This window comes from Meleagris gallopavo, chromosome 3 (assembly GCF_905368555.1).
Source record: "Meleagris gallopavo chromosome 3, MGAL_WU_HG_1.1, whole genome shotgun sequence".
In the NCBI taxonomy this organism is placed as follows: domain Eukaryota; kingdom Metazoa; phylum Chordata; class Aves; order Galliformes; family Phasianidae; genus Meleagris; species Meleagris gallopavo.
The window spans coordinates 42,313,567-42,328,291 of record NC_139406.1 but is presented as its reverse complement, the minus strand read 5'-3'; the positions used below and the strand labels follow the sequence as shown (position 1 = coordinate 42,328,291).

The window sequence follows — 14,725 nt, the reverse complement described above, 5'->3', positions numbered from 1 at the left end:
CACAAACAGTATGTTACTCTACAGTACTTTACAGTATCTGAGAGCTTACTGGCCATAAACACTGAGAAATTTAATTGATATGAGAGAGCTATAAAAACAAGTGTTTGAAGGCTATAGTGCAGTGTTATTGTTTTTTTTTCTTTCATTAGTAGAGGGCTAGGATAGAAAATGATCTTCTAAATATGTTTGGATAGAAGTAGTGTTCAAGCATTTAACCTTTTCAGTTGCAGATATATTTCTTTTGCGTGTGACTGAATCACTCAACCTACTGAAGGGGTGAGTCCTGATTTCTGAATCTTACCACTAACCTTTAGATCTTGTCAAATGGTATTTAAGTTTTACAAGAAAATGGGAATCAAGGCAACCTCTTGACTTAGCATCCTCCACTTGATTCCATCACAAGACCACTTGCTGGTCCTCTGGGCCCTTGGCAGTCACACCATATTGAAGATAGGCTTGAAGAAGTCATGCTGAGTTTCATGGAGTGGAAGCCCTCAGCTTGCACTGCAGTTTTACACAATACTCCCACTGCTTGCACCAGTGTATTTTAACACAGCTTTTCATTTATTACATTACATATTCACAATGTACATGGCCTGAAGCAGGTATGTTTGGCTGACCTTGAAAGACTTGAAACTTCAATGCTGGAATGTAAAACTGGTGGCAATCCTGAGGAAGTGCAGCTGGGCCTTTTAGGTGTGTCCATGAAGGATGGAGTAACACAGAAGGGCCAATGTTAGTTTGAGGGAGAACAGATCAAGTTAGATTTGGTAGAGAGACTGTAAGATGAATAACTTGTGGGAGACAAAGCCAGGCTGCCTGGCCAGTCAGCCAGTGGGAAGAGAGCTAGAGGTGTGGCAGATGGTGGGAAGAAAAGGTTGCTGTATTTCTCAAAGCCATCACCCCGCCTTGTGTGGCTATCACTATCTGAAACTCGCTGTGTGCACCCGTATTCCCAGCTGCCCATTCTTACGACTGTCTTGAAGCTGCTTTATTATTAGCTGCCTGGGATTTCTGGTTCTTAGAATTTCTGCGGTGTTCATAAAATGTAACCATCAGCAAGAAAAGTTTGTGGTGCTCAGTCTGCAACCAGCCACTCTGTGCATGCATTACTAGCAAGAATGTTGTTCCAGGTGGAGCACCACAGATCCATGTCTATTCCATTGTATGGCATTCTAAGCACCTGATTGTGCTAAGTTTTCACAAAGGAAACAAGGAGCAATAATCTGTTGTTCAGCAATTGGGAAATTAAATGGTACTGGATTAAAGTCATAATTGCTCATATAAGGTGACTCAGCTCAGGTTAGGGGTGACAGTAGACCTCATTTTTATAAATCATCATTGCTTTCATGCCTAAATTAGGCAGTCATTAAGAAGATCTGTAATTGGAGTTGTTCATAGGGTTGGATGGGAAGAACCTTGCACTGCAGTGATGTGCATTGTGAACTGAATCCAAAGGAACTTCCTTGATTTAGCCCCGCTGGATATCTAATCATTCATCTTGTCCGTTCCTTTCGTAAGGACTAAATATAGAGAATATTCACAAATTAATAGAAGAAGAAAGAACTTTCATGTACTGAGTGTCTTTCACACCTCTGGCTGAGTAGAAGCTCCATAGCTCCAAAAGAGTGGTGAGGCTCTAGAACGGGCTGCCCAGGGGGGTGGTGGGGTCACCATTACGGGAGGTGTTAAGAACCGTGTGGATGTGGCACTGAAAACACGGTTAGTGGGCATGGTGTGATGGGTCCTGGTTGGATTAGATGCTCTCAGAGGTCTTTTCTGACCTTAACAGTTCTTCAATTCAGTTACTTCATCAAATGCAGCACAAAGGGTTATTACGTTACATTTTAATTTAAAAAGAAATTGAGCATTAGACACACAGAATGCATTCAGAGAGTACTTTCAATTGGATGTGCGGTATAGCAAAATCTGTACCATAAAGGGGAGCTCTTTTGGATTGTTTCCTGAGGTAGTTAACATATGTGACAGCAAATCTATACTGAATGTCAGCACGCTGGCTTCCTCTCCTCGAGCTGGGCCTGCTGCCTCGGCTGTGCTTTGCTGAGGAGCGCAGGGCAAAGGACTCGTTGGGCCAGGCCTTGTCTCCCCACTTAAAGCAGTGCCAAGGCTGAAATCAGCCCATAGTCTCGCCTCACTGCTCCCTGCCACCTTTTGATGTTTTGCCTCCTAAAATGCTTTTAGCCTGATCAGTCCACTTCCCTCCCTTCAAAGCGTGGCGTCAGGAGGTCCATGGGCATCTGGAAGTTCAACGGCTCTGAGCTTCCTCGCTTTCATTCAGGCACTTGGCGAGGGACAGCGAAGCAGCAAAGTAGATAAAAGAAGTCATTTAGCCTTAGGTTTCAGATAAAAGAATCGAGTTCGGTGACATATTCCAGTCTAACAGTACTGCTTCTGTTCTTTGTGGCAAAATATGTGAGAATAAAATGAACAAAGAAGTATTCAGTGCTGAATCTGCTGGATCATTTTTTTTCCTGCCATGTGTCATAAGCCAAGCTTTGAGCCCCTGGAAGTTTAATGAAAAAAATCACCTGGCAGCTTTGCTCCCTTCCCTCCCCTCCCCATGCCCTGGTCTATGCCGGCCGCTGTTGGAAGAGATTTCAGGAACTCGTGCGGAGTTGAAGTCTGGGTTTTATGCACCAAGTCAGGTCACGGGGTTACTTTGCATGAATGCACCGCTGTCTAATGAGCACTGCCTGTTTGAAATTATTTATATCTTATTTATGAGCATATTTATTTTTAAACTTATTTATGTTACCTCACCGGGTAAGAGGTAGTCTGAATAGCGTGCTGGAAGAGGATGTGTTTACTGAAGAGCTGTACAGACACCCACTGTAAATGAAGAGCTGTTTTCTGGAAGCTGAAGAAGTTTTTGGGGAGAAGGTCATTTTAGTCTCTGTTAACTTCAGCCAAATGCTATGGATTTTTTCCACAAAACATAATATAAACTTTGTCTTCCTGTTCCCAGTGATAAGTCAAACGTTACAGCAGTCTGAAGGAGGGATTTGTTCTCTGTGTAAAATGAAGTTTCACTAAAGCTTGGTGTGTTGTTACAGGTCTTCTCAGAAACAGGGTTCATTTAGTTAGATTCTCTAGGACAGCACTTATTCTTAGAAATAGATATTAATTAAACTGCCCAGTCAAAGAGGGCGTGAAAGGAAAAGAGGGGCAAAAAGGATCCAAACAGTTCTAGAGAGCATTGGATGAAATTCATGTATGCAAAAGGACAACATAGTCAAAATAAACTAACCATTACCATAAGAAATCAATAAACAAGGAAAATTTAGTTAATGTATTTTAATATTTAGTGCTAATATATATTACATGTGATATGTATTCAGTATTAAATATTTATTAATGTCAAACAATTATTAAAATCCACTGTTGAATGAAGCTATATGATTCTTCAGAAACAGTTTTTAGTTCTGCTGGTATTTTTCTCCCAAGTTCCACATAAAATTAATTCTGGTATGTAAAATTTTTTGCTTCTATGTGCATTCAGATCCTCTTTGGTACTTAAGTACAACTGGATTTGTACTTCCTACATCAGGCCTACATCAGCGTGTTCTGGTTCGGTAGGTTTTAGTTGTTCATCCAGAAAAAAACAGTGGAAATTGTTTTCATTGAATTCTTGTTAACGATCTTCAGTAAAATGAGCCCAATTGATTTCTTCCTTTGTTCTTTTGGGAAAAAGCATTGCGTCTTCACTGTTTGGATTTCATTTCTCTGATTGGATCTGCTGTCTTCAGCTGGATTCAAGGCCATGGTATTTTTTCTATGTCAGTCTAGACTGGTTTTGTTGCCTGAGAAAAGTTCTGTCCTTAACCTCTTGCTAGTGTAGCTGCACTTCAGTATTTGCAGATTAGTCTTCTGTCTTTTCTTCATTACTGTTAAAAGGCCAAATATGCACTTCTGAACAAGTGTACTGGAAAAAAACAACAACGACGTATGCTTTTGCAAAAAGAAAAGAACTATTCTTCTCCCCTAGAGCTTTCTGTATTAAGTGTCCCAAAATTACTGTATCTGGTATGTTTGTGTTCTCAGGTTTTGACCTATATCCTACTTTGTTGTTAAAAAAGTACTTACCTGGTCAGGTAAGCATTTATTAAAGGAAAATATGACCTATTGTACTACTTGATTTTAAAAAACATAGTTCTTGAGACTGTGTTTTCTGAGCTAAATAGGGAGGCTGAAAACTTTTTTGGCTAGGATTTTGAAGCCTACATTGACATAATAGCATCTGGATGTTGGAAGGTGGTAAATTGTGAGACATTCATCAAATAGGAATGGCATCTTTTTCATATGGGAGATTGAAATCTGTCCAGTTTGGTCATTGCATCCTTCATTTTCCTCAGGTTCACACATGTTATCCAAGTATCTTCAGAAGTTCTGAGGTTCTTAAAGTGGTGTGGTCTTAGTCCCTAAAATATGGGAAGTGGTTGGAGGAAAACTGCAGAGAGACTTGTTGAAAAGAAAGAAAGCATAGCTGGCTCTTGAAGATTTGCTGTCATATACTTTAGTGAATGATCAGAACCAGCCATAGAAATACAGAGATAGGAAATAAAAGGGAAAAAAACTCAGCAGCTCCTGATGTAAATTTAAAAAGATGGGGAGCAAGATTTCCCTGTGAACAAAAGGGCTCTCCAGTATATGGTGATCCAGTTGTGTATTTATCAATCATAACTACTTACCGAGCCCACACATCATCTGAGATAGCTGCAGCATGGTAGAAAACTCTCGAATTCAGGTCTGTGGAAGCAGCAGCTGGTGATAGAAAACACCACTTAACGTGCAGGAGCAAAGGGCAATGCTCGAGTTTATCTGATGGAACGTTACACTGGGTTCCCAGTCTTTGTATAACTGAAGGGATTTTGCATAAGGGATTTCTAATTCAGCATCTTCCAGGAAATCTGCATTTTTTTTTTCATTTTATTTAAGTTCCTTGTACAGTGACGCACATATTCCTGGAAAATGTCAACATCAGCAAGCAGGTTAGCGGGTAAATTTTGTTGACATGTGCCAGTGAATGACCGAAGGAAATATGTAAAATGTGGAAAATGAGAATGGGAGGCTGACCTGCTAGCACAAGGCGGGATTAAAGCAGAAATGTTTGAGAAAACTGAGAGAGAACAACAAAAACTTAGAAGGTAAAGACAGACTAATGGCGAAGCGCCTATAATAGGTTGAGAATGCATATTAATACAAAAGAAGCTTCAGGAGTATAACAGTGGATTTGGGACACCGCAAATCTTCCAAACTCTGTTAGTAACAAGCAGTGGTTTGCTGTGTTGTTTTGCCTTTACATGGTAATTAATGTATTTGTGTGGTATTGTGTTTCTGTTAGACTCAAACACTTCAATTGGACAGTCTAAGTATCCACACTGTAATGTTGTATACATTGACCATCAGAGAATGCCAGGGATGTGAATGTCTCTATAAAAAGACACGAACACACCTGTGCAAATATTTAATGTATTGTACTACTATATTACATTATGTGTACAATACATAAAATATTGATATTTTTATTTATGATAATGTGAATATTGTGTATATTAACACAAGATATACCATCTCCTGCATCACAGATGAAAAGTAAGTTGACGAGTGCGTTCTCATAGGTGTAAAACGATTGCAACCCAGCATTTTGACTTCAGAAAACGATGACCAAGTACGCAGAAATAACCATTGTATTGGTTATTGTATTTTGTTCCTCTCAGTGGAATTTAAAATGTGCCACAGAATTGTGAATAGCATGGTATTTCTTCCAAATGATTAAAGCTTTCATTAATATCAAGCATTTCAGATGCCACAGCAGAAAATGTTGTAACTGAACTTCTCAAACAATTTGTCTAATTATAAAGAGTGCTGTGTAAGTGGAATTTGATACTTTTTCGGAAGTTGAGGTTAAGGGTAAGCAGGAAGGAAAACTGGCTAATGAATTTTCTGAGGGGAAGAACAGATAAATGGTACATAAATGTTGCTTCCTCAGACACAGACTTTGTGTTGGACTACCTGACCTTATGCTAAAATTAAGCAAAATTTTGACTATTACTGTGCAAGATCGGAAAAGCATCCCATTCAGAATTGGCAGCTGCCTGATAATTACGTGGTCGTTAAACAGTCTGCTGCATGAAAAGGATATTGCATCTGTTTGTTGAAGTCAGTATAATTTCACCTAGATGAAAATACAGAATCCTTTATATTTATTTATTTATTATCTTCAGTGTTTGCACTGTCACTAGCTGGATTTCTTTATCTCTTTAAGACGTGGGGAATGCTATCTCTAGTAGAGAGAAAAGTCTTTAATGGGTGACTTAGTTCTGTTCTGCAAGAACTGAGAAAGAATAAAGAATAGTTCAAATCATCTTCTGTTCTGTGTCTGTCTAGAAAAAACAAAAAGACTTCTTATCTCTGGATTGAAGTACAAAGATGAGACTACTGCATTGTCCTGTCCTGGGCCAAGCAGCAAAATTGCTTTGAATTACACCTGTCTTTAACATGAAATCATCTAGCAGGAGAACAATTTTATTGTAAGTTTGGAGGTTTCTTTTCAAAGATGAAACTCTGCTAGTCCCCAACATTTATAGAAGAAGAAGAACGAAGAGCTGTCTCAATTTATGGATGGTATATATTAATTTATGGGACACCTACATTTGCTAACATATATGAGAAAAGCACCCACGTGTGTAGTTCTGACTTAGGAGCACACAAAATCAAGTTCTGCAATCCAGAGTTTTGATGTGGTTTTTTTTCCAGTAAGCTTGTTGGCCCTACTTGAGTTTCCTGCATCTGGCTGTGAAACAATGGGCAATGCAACTTGGACTCCATAACATAACCTTTCAAAATTTTGAAGGGTGTTATAAATAACTTACTAGTAAGCCACAACAAGACTAACATATTCTTGATCTTATTTTTTCCCCAGTATGGGCTGGAAAATGTTGTGCCTTTAAAATATGAGGCTGAGGAGTAGTGAGAAAGTTGATAGCCTATCTTTGATTTTGTTAAAATGTTTGTTTTAACAATCCTTTATCAAGTTAGTTCCTTCTGGATAGAGAAGAGGACTCTAGTATGTGCTTTTTTTTTTTTTTTTTTTTTTTTTTTCCCTCTCCTATTTCCCTCTCGTTTTCCTTCAGCTTGAAAAACTTCAATTTTTTAAGAATATTTTCCCTTTTAGAGACTTTGGGCACCTGGGGCTTCAGGTCTGGACACGATGGGGCAGCGTCCTGCAGTGGTTTGTTCCCTGTCGTGCATTGCTCCCAGCCCAAGCTGCCCTTGGCAGTGAGGGGTTGGGTAAGGATCACGCTATGTTCTCCCACAGTGTTCATGATGTTATGCAAACAGCTATGTCAAGAATTTATTTATTGATCTAGCTTTTTTAAAGAGGAAAAGTTAGAAAAAAAAAACTGACAGTGCTGGAGGAAAAAAAAAAAGAAGCCAGAAAGAAGAATTTTGGGTCCTATGAGATAAGTGTCGAACACTGATTCTTTGCAGAGAGCACAGGAACACCAGCTGGCAATGCATTTATTTTTGCTTCAGAATGTATTTGAGCAGTAAACAATTTAATAATCTTTCCATTTTAGTAGTTTTCTAGAAGGCGGCTATAAATCGTGTGAAAAAGATGTATAATTCTGTCTCTGGTATTCATCAACATTTTTATTGGTTGGAGACCTCAGTGTTTTTCTGTGGGCCAACAGTAGTTTGGATCACTTAAATAAAAAATAAAGCTTAATGCCTCTGAGTGAATCTCAACTAAGTACTCACTATTCACTGTTTTGATTTTGGAGAGATCTGGAACTTTTGGACTGCCATAGTGTCTTCTGGCAACTGCCTTTTAGGACTCTCCAGCATACAAGAGACATGGACATATTGGAGGGAATGCATTGTTTTTCACAAGAGGCCATGGGCATGAACTGAAGCACAGGAGGTTCCCTCTGAACAGCAGGCAGCACTTCTGTGCTGTGCAGGTGACGGAGCACTGGCACAGGCTGCTCAGAGGCTGTGGGGTCTCCTCCTCGGAGGTCTCCAGAAGCCTCCTGGCTGTGGGCCTGGGCACCCTGCTCTGGGTGGCCCTGCTGCAGTGGGGCTGGGACTGGGGGACCCAGAGGGCCCTGCCTGCCTCAGGCATGCTGGGATTCTGAGAAGATATGAAGTATCTTTAAAGAAATTTTCATGTGCTGATTTTTTCTCCTTTGTCGTCTTCCTCTCCTGGAGATTTGCCTTATTGGAAGGCTATGTTTGATTCCAAGCCAGTCTAAACCTTTAGTCTAGACAGATAAAGCTGTTATTTGCAGCTTATCTTACTTGGAATCATGGCAATTCCACAGGTGCATAGACTGAGTTCTTAGTGGATTTATTTTGCCTTCCTCTTTAGTTTGTGCCTGATTTTCCTAGTCAGACTGTCCGCTGATGCTGAAATTGGTGAATCATTGTTATTTATACAACATAACATCAAAGGATGTGTCCGTGATGGTACAGTTATGATTGCTGAGATATACGCAAGTGAACTTCTTAGGCGTCAGAAGCATGATTGTATTAGTCTAGGAAAATGTCATGCTAATGAGGATAGATAAGTCCGAATTAATTCAGTGCTCAAACATGCTACTACGTTGCCCTGTGTAACCCTGAAGCTGTTGTTCTGTAGCCTGGCTATCTGCCGTCATTTCATTTCAGCAGAAAGTTCTGTCCCCCGGGATGCGTAGGAGGTATTTGAGCAATTTTGCTGTTCCTGAACTGAAGTAGAAAAATTGAGAATGTTAGTCCTGATAAACCATACCTCAGCTGGCCCAAGGATGTTTTCCCTAAAATGAACATGAGTTTGGCTATTTAAGAAAAAAATATATATATTTTAATGGAAATTGGAAGGAGTTTTCATTGTACTCTAGCAGAATTCTTAATTTTGCAGGCAAAAATAGGAGTAATTTTTCATCTGTCACTACTGCTCTTCTCCATTCTGCCTGAATCAGGAAGCAAGAGCCTTGTTCATCATCCTGGTTTTTACTTCTCCTGGTTGGAAAATGCTATAAATTGAATATCAGGTTAGACAGACACATTTGTTTATAAAACCTGTGAGGCTGTTGGGACACCAGTTATCAAAACAGTTTATAAATAGCCATATTTTAGTCTGGAGTATAGAGGGGTGAATGGAGGAGCTTCAGAGGGAGAGAGTGTAATGCTGTGACCCAGAGCAGCATTCATGCATGAAATTAGATATTGTACAGTGGACATTCTTATTTTGGCTAATGTAGCCTCCAGCAGAAACTTCTCGTCGCATCCTTGAAACATTTTTTTTTCTCCTTTCTCTTTAACCTTGTACATTAATTATCACTTCTCACTTTCCAAGTGGAAAAGCGGTCATTTTATACAGAAGAAAGTGCATATTCATGTCTTCGAGAAGCAGAGTGAATGCGTGCGTTTCCCACTGTACCTACAGCTGTTTCCTGCTTTTCCCTCAGCAGTTGGTGTGCCTTCTGAATTTCATACTGATGTTCAAGGATGGGATCATGTATTCTGAGGTTTGGGTCTGTTAAATTATTTTGTTTGTGTTTTCTTCACTTTTGTTTAGAGCTTTGTTTTTTTTTTCTAGTGGAATCATGGAAAGGAAGGAGAAAGGGGTGGATTCATTAGTGCTTGCTGTTGTTCCAGGAAAATTAATGGAGGGAAAACATCCATTTTAAATTGCCAGCTATAGCCACCTTTAGAAATTTACTGCTTCTAGAAATATCCTATAATTTTTGTGTAAAAGCAAGGAAACAAATGTTTTGGTAAGAGAACATGTTTAAGATGGGCAGTTAAAATCAATCAATATTATCTACTAAAAGATAATTTATTGCCAGGAATGTCCATCTGCATTAGTTAGTTGTGTGCTAGGGCACTGAATCAGAAAGCTTGCAGGGTAAAATTTAAGTATACATCAATTAAAATGTTCTTTGAATTCACTCTCGTTTCTCTGTGATTACTATTTAAAACCTCTCTGTGTTTCTCTTACTGCTTTGAGAAGCTTCTGATGCAGAATTGAGACTCCAGTCTTACCAGAGCACAACTTACTTGTTTCAAAACAAGTTAAATGGGTTTTTCAACCCCAAGCTACTCTTCAGTGGCCTGGAAACTATTCGTCATCCTTTGAGTGGGTAACCCAAGGTTGAAAAGACCTCATGGGCAACGAGCTATGTCAGTAGAGTGTGTGCTGCATCAGCTAGTGCTGGCTTTTGGGATTTAGCTGGTCTTATGTGTGGGATGTGATCCTGGACTATTGTTTTTTTTTCTTAGGAAAAAAAAAGGAGAAAAAGGGGAAAAAAATTTGCCTGGCAAAGTACCTACCTACAATTACTTTGAAACTGCAGGGGAAAAGTGCCTTTGGTCTGGGCAGTAATGGAGATACTGGCAGTCTCTGGAGCTTTGCAGAAAGCCATCTGATGTGCTCTGTGAGGTACCTGGGTAGCTACTTGTAGTACTCACCTTTCTGGACAGCCGCACATCCACTTGTGTCCTTTGGTAATGGTAACCATTTCACGTCGTAAGGGAAATGATCTTGGCAAACATCAGATGTTTGCTATGGTTTGCTGTAAAACAGGTATTAATGTTTATTAATATTATATAATAAAATGAATCATGGAATCATAGAGACATGGAATATCTGAAGTTGGAAGGGATCCATAAGAATCCTTGATTCCAGCTCCCAGCTCCACACAGGAGCACCCAAAATTCAAACCCTACGTCTGAGAGACTGTCCAAACATTCCTTGAACTCCAGCACTTGGAGCTTTGACCACTGCCCTGGGCAGCCTGTTCCATGCCCCCACCCTCTGGTACAGCACCTTTTCCTGATATCCACCCTGAACCTCCCCTGAAATGGGGATTATTGCCCCGTAAAGCAATCTTTATTCACTGCATTTGACTGTATTTCAACTGAACGTGTAACTTCAATTTCAGAAGAGCATACAACACTTAATTTTTGTGTCCATCCTTTTGAGTTACATATTCAATGCTTTTTATAAAACATTTTAAATAATGATAGCCATTGTGTAAATGACTGAAATATGTGACCCTTGTAGCTGTCATCCCAGAAGACAAATGATTAATACTTCTTAGAAATGCTGAGTGATGCTTTTTTTTTCAATCTGAAATCAAGCCGTCTTTGAAAAATTATTTTTTCTCGGCAAAAAAAAAAATAGAAATTTCAAACCTTATCTGGATAACTTTTTTTTTTTTTTTTTCCCACTGAACCTTTGACATAATTTCCACTGTATTTTGCATTTTTTTGTTAAAATGTAAATATTTTTGTAGGAAAAACTACGGTCTTTTCTCACAACCAGCTCTGAAGAGATGCTGATTACAATGTGTAGAAATATATCCTTGGCCATGCATAGCCTCTTCAGGTAGGTCTGGCCGCAGTGACGGCTTTGACAGCTGCTGTAATTGTTTTAGGAAAGACATGAGGGAACATTTCCAATATCACTGGTTAGACAAGATATGCTCAAAAGAGAAAATTAAGGGAATTTGTTATATCCAACTTGAATTTTTCAGCATTGGTGTGTTTTCAGAGTGCAAATCCCTGTCCAATTATTGTTGTGCATGTGTACCTATACAAGGGTGGATTTTGGCATGATGTTCCTCCTGTATTATAAATACTGACATCACGCTAATCTATGCAAATCGCTGCTCAATCAATCTGAGCATCTGCGGTTGATTAAACAAAACATGTAGGTGTGAAAGCATTTGTATCTCGCATGCTCTGCTAGGTGCTGGCAGAGGCTAGGGGAGTGTAAAGGCATGGCGAGAGATGTGTTGCTGCGATGTCTGCCTGGCAGTTCGGCACTCTAATTGCAACATGCACAGAGATACCTGCGTGGGCTGAGCCACAGCTTGCGAAGATCGGAGAGCACAGCAGACTTCAGCACACTTGCTTGAAGACACAAGTTCAACTCGCACTGAAGCTGGATTTTGTGGCAGCAGTGGTGTTGATGCCCAGGTTGGTGGGGTTGCACCCAGTGGGATGTGTTCTGAGTTTCTGCTGTCGCACATCCCTCTGCGTGGTGGCCATCCCTGCAGGCACTGAGCTGGCGGGGTGGGATGTGAGAGACGGTGAGCATGTGGCAGCCTGGGTCCCTTAGTCCTTTCCATAACCCAAATGCGGCAACTGCGCCATTGCTATTTTCCATGGTTTGCTGATCGATCTGATTCTTCTTCTGCCCCTTCTACATCTCCCATTTAATTTTTAGATCGTTCTGAGCATGACCAGGGAGGACAGGGGTGATGACTAACAGGTGAAATAGTTGCCTGCTCTGCTTGATGGAGAGCTCATGGGTGAGCAGCTTCCATGGGGATGGTGATGATGAGCAAGTTCCGAGCCTGCTGTGTGCCCACCTCCTCCTTGTGAAAGCATTGCTCTATGGGCTATGGGAAATCACAGAGAAATAAATCACCCTTGGCTCTGCAGCAGAGAAATGTTCCTTCAAGTAAACACACAACTAAATGAAACTGAGAAAAACAGTTGTTTAAAAAGGCTCTACCCTGTGAAACTGCAGGTTTTCCAACAGTGAGTCACAGAGATCGAAGGTAGCCGAGGCGTAGCAAATCTGAAGTTGGGGAGAGATGTCAGCTTTATACAATAGCAGTGTATTTAAGTGAGGCTTACTGGGTTTATATTTGTCAGAGCGAGGTAATATTGAGAATGAAGACTGAACTGCCTTCAGCCTATCTAGGGAAAACAGTGTTGTCCTGTGGGGCCAGCAGACAGGAATCTGATGATCCCCAGAGCAGTGATGTTCACTTAACTGTGATGTGTCACCTTCTGATCGTTTGTCACTGTCGTGTGAAATGTGTTTTCAAAATGTAGAGTCTCTTGAAGCTCCACTTCCATTTCAGAGAAACATAAGAATAGCTGAGGCAGGCAGGGCCCTCTGGGTCCCCCAGTCCCAGCCCCACTGCAGCAGGGCCACCCAGAGCAGGGTGCCCAGGCCCACAGCCAGGAGGCTTCTGGAGACCTCTGAGGAGGAGACCCCACAGCCTCTGGGCAGCGTGTGCCAGTGCTCCGTCACCTGCACAGCACAGAAGTGCTGCCTGCTGTTCAGAGGGAACCTCCTGTGCTCCAGTTTGTGCCAGTGGCCTCTTGTGCTGGCACTGGGCACCTCTGGAAAGAGCCTGGCTCTGTTCTCATTGCATCCTTCCTCAGGTGTTTTATACACATTGATTATATACCCCCTGTGCCTCCTCTTTTTCAGACTGAAAAAAAAAAAAAAAGAAAAAAAGTATGTTCCTTCTTTTCTGTTACAGCAGGTAAATATAACTTGCCTGTGTGATTACATGCAGAACTGCAATCCTCCTTCTAAAGCTACGATGGCAATGTGAAATGCAAGTGTGAAAAATCACAAACGGTGTAAGAAACACATGTAATTGACTTACTGTACAAGAACTGAGATAGTCTTGCTTAAAATGGGTTGTTGGCTTTGAACTCTGGACTTCTTGGCAAGAAGGATATGTGCTGCTATGTCTGTGGATGACGATCTCTGCTTTCTGCTAGAACATGAGGTTTAAGACAGGACTGGCTAGTACATCTAGGGGATTGTTAGGCTGCTCTGGATTGAGTTTACTTATGCAAAAGCATTGCTAACTTTCTGATTTTATTCCTGTTTCATGGTATTTGCTTCTTTCCTGCTGGAAAGCCAGTCTACTGGCAGCAAGGGATTTCATGTGAAATTCAGATTTCAGGTTTGAGGTCTGCCTTCCCAACATTTCTATAAAATGATGCTTAGGACCTCTAAGCGCTCAGAAATTAGAAAGAAATAAAATACCGAAGCCTCTTATTTATTAAAGTAAGCTCCTATTTTTAAGCCAAATTCAAAACTTTATGGCATGTGAGTCATATTTTTGAGTACTCGCTGTCGGCAGTCCTGTGACGAGTAGAACATATGGACAGTGCTCCTGTAAGCTTGCCCAGCATAGCATCTCAGCAGCGAATCCCCCTGGTGTTTGTTGTTCAGGTCGGCCGAAGGGCTGACTCCTTGCCGTAGCAGTGAGACTGCCAGCTGGGCTGATGGCTTTGTGGCGTGGACACTTGTACGGGACGTGTAGAGGTGAGATCTCATGCAGGCTGTTCAGAAGCCATCCACTCGCGGCAGTTTGTTCCAACTGACGCTGATAAGGGATAGATTCAGCTTTTTGCCTCACTCTTGTAATTCTTAAACACATTCAGATCCCTGTGGTTCGCCATTGTTTTTTCATGTATTTATTACATAAATAGCCAAAATAATTAAGGTCTGTCTATTATTTATTTAGCGTCAATTGCACTGTTCTTTAAAGAGGCTTCTCCACATTTCTTAATGGTGGCAGGAAGCAGCAGAGTGGGCTGGTATCTCTGTGGCTGGTTGGGTTACTCTTCTGCTTTAAGTCACTTGTGCTTTTTTTTCCTCATTTATTCTCCTGAGACTGCTATGCCAAAACATCACACAATCTATAATGGAGGGATTGTAGGGACCCAGAATCACAGCTCTTATGCATGCTGGCAAATTGGGATGAATGATGGAGGTTCCATGATGATAATCAAAGCATCAGTGTCCTTTTTTTTGCAGCTGGGAGAGTTATGTATGTGCTTGTATGTGTGTTTATATACACATGCACCTACACATAGTGGACAGTAGCATTTTCTTTAATTGTAATACTCTGCATTATTCACCCATTACTTAACAGAAGAAGTGATAGCTTTTTCT

The 14,725-nt window shown here is 40.7% G+C and overlaps 1 protein-coding gene and 1 long non-coding RNA gene across 5 annotated transcripts in view; one reads left to right on the top strand and one right to left on the bottom strand.

Annotated features, from left to right (window-relative positions):
* The window catches only part of LOC100544230 (low-density lipoprotein receptor class A domain-containing protein 4), a 317,415-nt gene that overhangs the window by 147,930 nt on the left and 154,760 nt on the right, over window positions 1-14,725 (top strand). The gene's annotated exons all lie outside the window — the stretch shown is intronic.
* Window positions 3,707-4,849, bottom strand: LOC146544675 (uncharacterized). The gene is made up of 2 exons (XR_014882417.1): window positions 4,710-4,849; window positions 3,707-3,905 (listed from the first exon to the last, which is right to left on the bottom strand). It is a non-coding gene; the product is annotated as an uncharacterized LOC146544675 (long non-coding RNA).